Source organism: Dama dama, chromosome 17 (assembly GCF_033118175.1).
Source record: "Dama dama isolate Ldn47 chromosome 17, ASM3311817v1, whole genome shotgun sequence".
Lineage (NCBI taxonomy): Eukaryota > Metazoa > Chordata > Mammalia > Artiodactyla > Cervidae > Dama > Dama dama.
Window position 1 is genome coordinate 69439310 of NC_083697.1, and position 12393 is coordinate 69451702.

At 38.5% G+C, this 12393-nt stretch overlaps 1 protein-coding gene across 1 annotated transcript in view; it reads left to right on the forward strand.

Moving 5' to 3' along the window:
- Window positions 1-12393, forward strand: part of GABRB1 (gamma-aminobutyric acid type A receptor subunit beta1) — a 430249-nt gene that overhangs the window by 323004 nt on the left and 94852 nt on the right. The window lies entirely within an intron of this gene.

The following is a 12393-nucleotide window of genomic DNA, read 5'->3' on the forward strand; positions in this document are numbered from 1 at the left end:
AAACATTGATCTATTACCCCTAGAATCTGGAATGAATAACATTCATCAGCTATTCTTTAATTAATATTCTAATTTTTAAATATATAAATATGTTGGCTGAAAGGTGTTAATATATGAAAGCATTAATAGTGACTTTTGGTTTAAATGCCAATGACAAGCAAATTCAAACTATAGGAACGAAATATAAACCCAGTCATTTGTTATTGGCTAATAATGTTTTACAAATAAGACAGAACTTTCGCTAAGCAAGTAACTCGTTAGTTCTTGGAACTGACATGGAAAGAGAAAGATGCTCATTTATATAGGTAGCCTTTTACCCTCAGTCTCCTTCCACTGATGGTGATTTTTTTACCTTTGCTTCTGCTGGACCACATTAGGATATGGCAATATGTTAAAATTCTAACATCTTATGTTTACAGCATGCACTTAAAGAAGCAAAGAATTTTGACAAGTACTGGAATTGATTCTGTGGATAAATTGCAAGTGCTAAAGTTATCAACATTCTTTCCCAAAAAAGTTTATTTTATAATGCATATTGAGTCTTTCTATTATTAAAAGTTTACATTTTTCTTTAAGTAGGCAATGTCCTTTATTTCTATTTAGAAAATAGATTGCTTTTAGGACCATTTATCATATCATACAACAAGCCAAACCAAAACTATAAATGAAGCAGAATTAACCATAACTTTTGTGTGGCAAGGATTGGGGAGGCCCAAACAATCAGAGAGTCTGAAGTTATCATAAGATATGATGTCAGGCAATAAGTAGTGACCCAGGCATATTATAATCATTGAGGCAACTCAGTAAGATGCAATCAGTTGTCTGGGTAGATGGATGAGGCATGGTAACTGGGACCTGAAAATCGGTTAATATATAGGATTGTACAGAATTACCATCATCAAAAAAATCTACAAACAATAAATGCTAGAGAAGATGTAGATAAAAGGGAACCCTCCTACACTGTTGGTGGGAATGTGAAGTGATACAGCCATTTGGAGAACAGTATGAAGATTCCTTAAAAAACTCAAGAATAATCTACCATATGACCCAGCAACCCCACTATTGGGCATATATACCTGAGAAAACCATAATCAAAAAAGACACATGTACCCCAATGTTCGTAGCAACACTATTTACAATAGAAAGGACATGCAAGCAACCTAGATGTCTCTTGATAGATGAATGGATAAAGAAGGTGTAGTAGATATATACAATGGAATTATATACATATACACTCAGCCATAAAAAGAAAGAATTTGAGTCAGTTCTAGTGAGGTGGATGAAGCTAGAGCCTGTTGTACAGAGTGAAGTAAGTCAGAAAAAGAAAAACAAATATGGATATTAACACATATATGTGAAATCTAAAAAAATTAGTATTGATGGACCTATTTACAGGGAAGGAATGGAGATGCAGGTGTAGAGAACGGATTTAGGACACGGTGGGGAGGGAGAGAGTGGGACCAGTGGAGAAAGTGGCATCAGCATACACACACTGTCAGGCGTAAGACGGGTAGCTTGTGAGAAGCTGCCGCGTGGCACAGGGAGCCCAGTCTAGTGCTGGTGACGATGTGGAGGGATGGGGCGTGGGAAGGGGCCGGAGGCGACGGAGGGCGGGCAGGTGTATATAACTGTGGCTCGTTTGCATTGCTGTATGGCAGAAACCCGGCTTCCCAGGTGGCGCTAGTGGTAAAGAACCCTCTGCCAATGCAGGAGACGCAAGAGGCAGGTTCGATCCTTGGGTAGGGAAGATCCTCTGGGGGAGGGCATGGTAACCCACTCCAGTATTCTGACCTGGAGAATCCCATGGACAGAGAAGCCTGGTGGACTACAGTCTATACAGTTCGCAAAGAGTCGGACACGACTGAAGCGACTTAGCAGGCATGATGGCCGAAACCAACACAACTTTGTAAACAAATTTTTAATATTTAAATTAACAAATAGAAAAGAAAAAAACAGAAATAGAGTCACAGATGTTAAAAAAAATGAAAAGCTTAAGCTTACCAAGGGCAAAAGAAGGTTAGGGATAAATTGAAAGGCTGGGATTGACAGATACAGACCACTATGTGTAAAATAGATAACTAGTAAGGACCTGCTGGACAGCTCGAGGAGCCCTGCTCAGTGCTCTGTGATGACCTTCATGGAGACGGAATCTTAAAAAAAAGAGCAGACACGTGTATGTGTATAACTGGTTCACTTTGCTCTACAGCAGAAGCGAAGTCAGCATTGTGAATCAATTGTACTTCAGTAAAATTAAATATACACACATAGGACCGTGTGGGCAGAGTGCGCCCATCATAAAGTGATCCAACAGCAGGTCATAGAACTCTAGTCCCTGAAGATGTTTACCTAAAGCAAAGAAGTAATTCAGTCAGTAAGAATTTGTGTCATGAGGGGATCTATGGAGTCAGGAACTTGGGAGAAAGGGCAAAAAACAGGGAACTGCATTCTATTTTCCAGGCAAAAGCTAGGTGTTAATCTAACACCTCCATGGCAGAAGATAGACCTATTATCTTAATGAATAAAGGTCTATCTCTAACAACATTTGAGAGATAATGTGAGTTTTAGAGATGTCAAATAACTTCCCCAAGGTCATAAGGCAAGAATAGTGGTGAAATGGAAATTCAAATCCAGGTAATCTATTCTCTACAATAGAATCCTGCAATTAACAGCTGAGCAAGGAAGCAGAACATCAATGATTAGAAGTATAGCACCAGTCAGAACCACTCTCAGTTAGATTGAGGGAGCTAAATCAACCAAAGACGGGTCAAAATTATAAAAGTTAAAGTCGATTCCAGAAGCTGAAACAGAATTTAGCTCTTTGGTCAAGGGTCAAGTGATTGCAGCTGTGGAGAAAGCATAGTCTGTGGATTCAGGAAACCAAGTACTCCTGATTCCATTGGTGTTATCCCCCAAAAAAACTAAAAGCCTCAAATGACAACATTGCTTAGCTCCCATACTTTCCTTGAAATGTATCTCTTTTTAGCAATAGATAAACCAATATAAAGAGATCTTAAGAGGAATAACTCCCAGCGACAAGGTACCATGTGGCAATAATACAGAGTCCAGATGAGCCTCGCTTGTTCCTGCCGTCAGCATGTAGTCGGTGTATACTGAGCGTTAATAGATGCTGAATCCATCATCTGGTTTTCAGCTCTTCAGGAAGAAATAGGTGCTGCATTATTTACTGAAACAGATCTCCCTGAATTGTCATTTTATGAAGACCATAACAGAACTTTATTCATTTTTTAAAAATGTAACATTGTCATTTTTTAGTATCATTAAGTATCAAAAAAGTCATTAATTAGTATCAATGATAATGATTCCTTATATTCTTAGATATCCCATACATTATTCATGTCTCCTTTGAATGATATATGGGAAAAATCAGAGGGACAAGTTTTTATGTAGTGACTTATAGGAAAAATAGATTACTCATTAAGATAATAGGTGAATGTTAAATGGAGGCATTGTTGCTTCACTGTTTATTTTTCCTGATGGTTTGTTAGGCTTCTTTACTGTTTCTTTTTTTTTTTAACAACTTAATGTCTTCATGTGAAGTTGAGGGTATAATGAGTGTGAATTTCAGTATCTTTACTGGATATATCAATACCTTAATTGGAAGTTCAGCTCATCATAATTTATGTGGCCTCTTGTACTTAATTTTTCATATGGGTTAGTGCATCATGAAGCTAAGTAAAGAATTAATAATTCCTTCTTAGAAGTCATAAGTGATTTGTTTTGCTTATTAAGTCTACTGCTAGAAAAGTGGGATACTTGTTATTGGTCCCTAAATATTTTTCCTTGAATATTAAAATCTACTTATTTTATATTAGCTTCTTTGACAAATCATTTTCTGTTATCTTTAGTTTTCTTCACTTCCCAATGTGTTCCATTTATTAATTCACTCACTGCATTACAAAAGGTGTGATCAAGACTACTAACACAGATAAACCATTCAGTTTGAAGCTTCTACTTGCCAAAATAAATCACTGCAGATGGTGACTGCAGTCGTGAAATTAAAAGACGCTGCTTACTCCTTGGAAGAAAAGCTATGACAAATCTAGACAGCATATTAAAAATCAGAGATATCACTTTGCCAACAAAGGTTCAAATAGTCAAAGCTATGGTTTTTCCAGTAGTCATGTACGGATGTGAGAGTTGGACTGAAAAGAAAGCTGAGCACCAAGAATTGATGCTTTCGAGCTGTGCTGCTAGAGAAGACTCTTGAGAGTCCCTTGGACTGCAAGATCACACCAGCCAATCCTAAAGGAAATCAACCCTGAATATTCACTGGAAGGACTGATGGTGAAGCTGAAGCTCCAACTTTGGCCACCTTATGCGCAGAGTTGAGTCAATGGAAAAGACCCTGGTGCTGGGAAAGATTGGGGGTAAGAGAAGTGGGTGGTTATCATCTCATATACATTAATTTGAGCAATCTCCAGGAGATAGTGAAGGGCAGGGAAACCTGATGTGCTGGAGTCCATCGGGTTGCAAAAAGTCAGACACGACTTAGCAACTGAGCAACAAAAATGCTGCTTTCTTCTGATATTTCAGGGGCCTAAGCCAGAAGAAGCCCAGACTTTAGGACAAAGAGACGAATAACCTAGCTGTAGATCTTGTATTCTCTAGTTTATGGTCTTGTAGTCCTGACTGAGCTTTAAAGTGATAACAAATGAAAGGGTCTAGTGTCAGTTGGGGAACATGAATGATAAAATAGACATTTCACCAGTGTAAGACTGAATTAATCATATTTTTATGACCAATAGAGTAGAAATTTTACCTACCTTACAACATTTACTAGTTCGTATTTTCTTCCATTACAATCACAAAGATGAGGAAATGTTTTCCTTGGTTAGGTCCTTTGAGACAAATTAAAGATGTTTTGTTTTTCTTTAATGTCATCTAATTGAGTAAAATTAGGAAAGCCATAAAGCCTTGTTAAATTTAAATTTTATTTGAACTTGGAGTACATTAATGAGCTCATAGCCCTGGGATGCTTCATAGCCCTGGGATGCTACAAAATGAGTTAATGGCACATGGAGAAAATAAAAGAATTTAGTATTAGGAGGATTTGGAATTTGAAATCAATAAAGCTACCACATGAAGGTTTGAAGCCAGATGGAAATATAGAAAGGCTTCGGGAGAACAGTCATGAAGGGTCTAATGCCTTTTGCAATGTATTTCTGGCAACAACTGTTGAAGAAAATCAGCCCTAACCCCACCCTCTGCCAGCAGACGGTGCCAACTCTCACTGCCTGCCCTCCCACCCCAAGTAGAAGCCGTTTCAGGTCTGAAATCTCTCGGCAGACTCACCCTTTTCTCTAAATGTCCTTGTATCCTCACCATTCTAAGTTAGGCCCCTGTATTTAAGAGGAAGAGGTATTCCTCTTTCTTTTACGGACGGATCCTGGCCCCTGTACTCGGGACTTTAATTTCTTCCTTCCTTCTCTGGTAGGTGACTTTCCCCAGTTAATACACACCTCCACCCCTGACGCTTCAGATCCTCAGCCTCACCCTGTCTGCCACCTCTTTGTTCAGCTTAAAACACAAGCTGAAAACTCACAAAACATGCTACTCCACCTTCCCCACTCCCCTTAAGCTTTTCCCAATCTCCTACTTCCTTTTTCTCAAAACTACTTGAAAGAATGGTCTATCTCTGTTAAGATAATAGGTCCTTTATTGTGCCCATCTTTGCATGAAATGTTCCCTTGGTATCTCAAATTTTCTTGAAGAGATCTCTAGTCTTTCGCATTCTCTTGTTTTCCTCTGTTTCTTTGCAATGATCACTGGGGAAGGCTTTCTTGTTTCTCCTTGCTATTCTTTGGAACTCTGCATTCAAATGGGTATATCTTTCCTTTTCTCCTTTGGTTTTTCCCCTGAACTTTAGACTGAGACTTTCAATTGTAAACTTGATTATTTCCACCTAGAAGTCTATTTAGAATGTCTAAAAACTTTTCCGGGCTTTACCTGATGCCGTCCTCAATTCAGTGGATGGCAAGTCCATGCTTCCATTTTCTTAGAATTTTGATTCAGAGAAGATCATTCACTTATAAGGGTAGATCTTTACTGTCTAAGAAAGAACGTTTCACAAAAAAGATGCTTCTCGTGTGAATTTTGGGGCCGATATGTAAGTCTCAGAGCTGGTGTTCCATGTCGTCTTCGTCATGTTTAACCTTCTGTGTGCATTCACGCCCCCAGTGCACTCAACATACGGCTCACCCTGGCCCAGGTGGGCTGCTCTCTTCATGGTCTAAATTTTGGCAGGTGCGTGCGGTATCTGAGGCATCATGTCTCAGCACTCTCTGCTTTATATCCTAGCACTTCTAGTCTTATTAGTAGTAGTAGCAATCATTATAGTATTCAGTTATTATTATCCTTTGATTATTATTATAGTTCAGCCCCAAGTGGAGCAAAATATGGAATTTTAAATAGTGTATATGCATAAGATTCACTTCAAATGGGAGAAGGCGAGGGTGGGATGTTCTGAGAGAACAGCATTGAAACAAATATACTACCAAGGGTAAAACAGATCACCAGCCCGGGTTGGATGCATGAGACAAGTGCTCGGGGCTGGTGCCCTGGGAAGACCCAGAGGGATGGGGTGGGGAGGGAGGCGGGAGGGGGGATAGGGATGGGGAACACATGTAAATCCATGGCTGATTCATGTCAATGTATGACAAAAACCACTACAATATGGTAAAGTAATTAGCTTCCAACTAATAAAAATAAATGGAAAAAATAATAATAAAATAATTACCAAAAAAAAAAAAAAAGAAGAAGAAGAGTAACTATGACCAGGTATCACAGTAGCAGGATACTTCTTCCTAAACTTCATGTGACCTAGGAAGAAAATTTAATTTTATTATAACCCTACATGCTGGTTAGGAAACTGAAATTTTACCAAACTCGGGCTTGGCCCTCTGACTGTGCTGTTACAGTTTTGAAGTAAATAATCAGTAGGACAGTTGGGAGAGTATTATTTTACATTTCTTTGGGGAGACACTTCCTAAAACTTCCCCTCTACAGTCAGATGACAATTATGCAAAGTACCTTCCCTCTAAAACCAATGTACTGTTTTGGCATATAGAGCATGTAAAAATTCAAAGAGGAAGAGAAAAAATCATGGCAGCGCCAGTGAGAATAGGGTATTAAACGTAAACAAACCTGTGTAACTCAGTAAGTGGACAGTGTGTGAATGCAGATGACCTCAGAACGCATCACTGTGGCCGTCAGGATGAAGGAAGTGGTGAAGGGGTGACGCTGAGGACCTAGATAATGGCTGAGACTTTGAAATGAATGATTCACAAAGAGCTATTACTGATCCCTAATGAAGAGGCTGTGTTACCTAAAATGAGAACTCTGCAAGGAAAACACCTTTTTGAGCTGTAAAAATACACCTAATTGACTAAAGATGTACTTTTTTTATTGACACTAATTATGTAGAAAGGTGCCCTCATCACACCATCAAGGAAGACACAAAAATGTAGGTCTTAAATTAAGGTCATGGTGAGGATCAAACTGCAAGTCCTTATACCTCCTTTTTCCTGAAATGAAGTTAGAGCTTCAGCACATCATAAAAGATAATCAGTTATGACCCCGAATCATCAGAAAAGAATAAATGATTTTAGAACTCTCTAATGGGAAAAGTTTGCATCAAAATAACTAAAATAAAGTCTAGCAAACTTGGGTTCCTCAGAATGACTGGTTAAATCTCAGATCTCTAGATAGTGAAGGCATAACTATATGCTCCTTCCATGAAAACCTCTAGTTTGCAGAAATGAAAATCAAATAGAATAGTTTTCATCATTTTTTCCTTCATTAAAATTAAATCCTAAGTGAAAAAAAATCTTCAACAAATTTTATTTTTAATGTGGGCTTAAAAGTACTAATGACCTGTTATATCTGGGGATCTTCCGTATATTAAAGAGTCAGCCAGGAATGTTACATGCCCAGGGTGACTACCAGCAACTCAGCTGTGCAGACTCCAGTGTATGGGAATTATTCGGGTCATGTGAGGTGGCTCTTCTGCCTCAGTTAATTGAAAACTTAAAACTCTTGAATTAAGTGCTGAGCCACTGTCACAATGGCTAATTATTTAAATTTCAGTAAATTTCAGCAAACGGACTGGGAAAGAAGATTGAGGAGGGTTCAATCCCCAGGTCAGGAAGATCCCCTGAAGGAGGGCATGGCAACCACTCCAGTATTCTTGCCTGGAGAATCCCACAGACAGAGGAGCTTGGAGGGCTACAGTCCATGGGGTCGAAGAGAGCCGGACACGGTTGAAGTGACTTAGCACACGCGCGATGTGTATATATGTCACTCCCAATTTCCCGATTAGTCCGCCTCCCCTTCCTCTCTGGGTATCCATAGTTTGCTCTCTATACTGATATCTCTGTTTCTGCTTTGCAAATAAGTTCATGTGTACCCTTTCTCCAGATCCCACATATAAGCAACATTATATGATATTTGTTTTTCACTTTCTGACTTATTTCACTGTATGACAGTCTCTAGGTCCATTTATGTCTTTGCAAATGGCACAATTTCATTCCTTTTTATGACTGTAATATTCCATTGTATATATGTACCACATCTTTTTTTTTTTTTTTAATTTACTGCAGATTCCTACTGCTCAAAGTGTGGTCCATAAGCCAGTAGCTCTAGCATTACCTGGGAACATGTTAGAAATGCAGACCCTCAGGCCTCAGCCCAAGCTCATTAAACCAGAATGCATCTTAACAAGATCCCTGTAAAGGCATGGCCATTTGACAAGCACCTCAGGGAGCATATCAGACAACAGATGGGTTTCCACTCTGATAGTTTTTAAGGTAAGAGCAGGCAGCCTTTTGGCTCCACTCAGTGAGATGGCTTGTCTGAACTGTAGGTTTACATACTCTCAGTACTTGGGAACACAGACTATTTGGAATCAATGCAGTCATCTAGTTAGTGCTCTGTGACAAATGTGCTTGTTCACACAATCAAATGAGGACAGTCAGCGCCTGTGAGACGGGGTGTGGGAGAGGAAGATGAACACCAAACTTGTTATTTCATTTTTTAAGTTTGAAAGAAATAGACTTTGCTCAATTTTGGTTTGTTAAAACTGTTCCTGTAAAAATCACCATATGATATTGCTTATCATGTAAAATCTAAAAAAGTACAACAAACTAGTGAATAATTCAAAAAAGAAGCAGCCACACAGATACGGAGAACAAACTAGCGGCCACCAGTGGGAGAGGACAGGAAGAGGGGCAATGTAGGGGGGAGGCAAGGAGGGTTACTATGAGGTTATCTGAAATCATGTATGTGAAACTTTTGAAAATTTTAAAGCACTACAGAATTTTAAAAAACCTTTCACCTGATTAAAAGGATAAAATAAAGGACAAAACTAAAACTATTTCTGTATAACCTGTTGCTATGTATTCATTCAAGAGTAAATTGTGAAGTGTTGTAGCTTATCTTTTGACATGATTGATAATGTTATGAAAACAGGTGATGCCCATGCATCTCTTTCCCAAGTAGACAATTCCATTTACCACAGCATCATAATACAAATTAAAGTTTCAGTGATTGCATTCGTATCAACATGTGGTATATATATATCAGGGCTTTTAAAATAGAGTAGCGTCTTGCAATAGCTTATTATTACATGGATTTGAAAATCTGATGGAAGCACTTCATTCCAGTGAAAGGCACGGTCTACTGGTCTACCTATTCATTTTAAGGCACATACTTTGAAAGAAAAATATTGGAGCCTTATGCCTGAGGGAATAAAGGAAAGAAAAGTTTAAATTGTTTCCTTTGATCATTTCAGTGATTTTTTTTCTTTGAAAGAAATTGTGCTATTTTCTGTTCCTTGCTGTACTTTCTTCTTTCATTTCTATGTTTCCATTCTGTTTCCCATTTAGACTGGGTCTACTAGAAGCGATGGTGAAAGAAAAAGAGAAAAGCAAATATGTAAAGCATGACAGCTTTAAAGCAGTGACTGTTATACTTGGGGAAAATTAAAATTAAAATCACCTGGGGAGTTTAAAAAGTGCTGGCAGAAGGGCTTACCTTCTATAAATTCTGATGTTATTGGTCTGGGGTGGGGTCTTAGTAGCAGTAGTTTTAAAAAACCTCCCTTATAAAATCTTTGATCTTAAGAATAAAGCGATTTAAACGTGGATATTGACACTGAAGTGTAGTCAGTCAAGCCTAACAGGATTTTGGGAAGAGTATCTGTAGCCATTTGGAAGAGAGAGGATCTGACTATTGTATGATCTATTGCAATTGTAGAAGTGACCTGGTAAAATAAGAGTTGTTCTTAAATTATATATCAGCATTCCATTTCATTGGCAGAAATCTCAGAAAATAAATGCTCACAAGGAACTGAGTTTAGACTGATTCAGTAGAGAGGGGAAGGACCAATTAAAGCCTGCTTTGTTCTCAGGTGGCTGCTTTGCATTCAGATATAGCATATTCCCAAATCACCCAACTCTCACATTTTGGAAGTTAGAAGAAGAACACAAAAATTGTTATTTCATTGTTCTGTTCTGAGGACACTATGGGGTGGGGTGGGGGGGGGTAGCTGGTAAATCTTAGAGGTTCAAGTCAGATTGCTTGAGTTTAAATTCCTTTTGGACCACTGCAGTTTTGTGACCTGGGCGAGTAACTACCATGGTCCTTTGATTTCCTTCTCTATAAAATGGAGTAAAGCAATAGGGTTTTGGTGAATATTCTATAGGAAATTTCTGTTAAGTGCCTGATCCATAATGTATAGTCAGTAAATATCAGCAGTTATTATTTTCAAGTTTGGATTCTAAGTGAACCAAAGCCTTTGGTTTAGCATGGGTGTTCAGTTCTAGATCAAAGTTCCATTCAAAATTGTGTCTTTAAATGTTTGGTTAATACCTAAAACCTTTAGACAAAACAATGCACTGTATTTTGACTTCCTCTAAGGAAGTTGGAAGCAAAATAGTCATCCATCAGAGCATCAAGAAGAAACTTATGAAAATCTAATTCTAAATCTGAGATCTCTTCATCTATCTACATAACTACTTAGCTATGCAAGGAAAATAAATGGTCTATAGGGTAGAAGTGAAGAGCTATAAGGCTAACTTTATAGACAAGTTGATTGTGAAACCAATTTTCATAAAAGGAAGTCCACTTCCCACCCTTTTTATTTTCTAACTTTTAAAGATCAGAGAGTTTTCAGAAAGACTGCTTTTCCACAGTTTCAGAAAAGCAGCCTGGAAAAGGGAATAAATTAATTCAGGAAAGATTCCCTTCTTCCTACACCCACCACTCTGCAGATCAAAAAAGCTACAGGCACTAAAATTCATTAACATTTCTATGAACATAAATGTGAAATATTCATTTTCATTAAGTAGTCTACTGAATATAGCAAAATCAAATTTATCTAAGGAGATACCCAATGCTGCTAATTTCCTTGACAATGGGGACATAAAGCAAGGGAAGCCATGAATCATTCATGAAGTTCAATTTACTTCTGTTATTTTGGGTGTTTAGCATCCATGAATAGAAAGTGTGCAGCATGTTGTAGATGCTATTTTTAAGTTATTTCAGATCAGAATTAATGATTTGGCAGGCAGCAATAAAGTAAGAATGATTCAAAGGCTTTGCTTGTAATTGTCCTATATTGCATATTTTCTTGTGAGTATATGTTCATGTATTCATAACTTTTTTATTGGTCCAATGTCCTTGATAAATCAGAATCACTTTATAACGAGTCCTTTGGGCAAGCAGATAAAGTAATTTATTGGTAATGTTAGTAAATTAAAGAAACTCATAGAGTTCTGGATTTTAGGGGTGAAAGAGATCTTGAAGGTTATATAATTAACAGCCCTCTGCATTAAGACTGGTAGGTGGCCATTTACAATTACTTGAAGTGTCCCTGTAGGAGGGGAAATCTTTCTCAAGGAGGGACTATTTCCGTGAACAGGCCCTCCTGCTCAGCGGGTAGGACTTCTCTTACCCCACATCTGCCTTCTGGACACTTCCGTTACCCGTCAGCTTGGTCGCTGCTGTGCTACCAGAACTTACTCATTTGCATACAGAGTAGCTTGTGGTCGCCACTTAAACAGTGCTCTTTGAACTGAGTGGGTTCAAGTCTAGCACTCTGGTATGATGACCCATTTTACACGTCAACTTGGCTGGGCCATAGGATGCCCTGATATTGGTCAGGCATTGTTCCGTGTGTTCCTGTGAGGCTGATTTTGGATGAGATTAGCATTTAAGTAGGTACTCTGAGTAGCTTGCCCCCTAATGTGGGTGGGCCTCACCCAGCCAGCCAAATGCCTGAATTAAAAGGAAAACACGGACCCACTACCAAGTAAGAGAGACTTCCTCATGCCTGTCTGTCTTTGCACTGGGACTGCCAGTTCTTTCCTGCTTTCA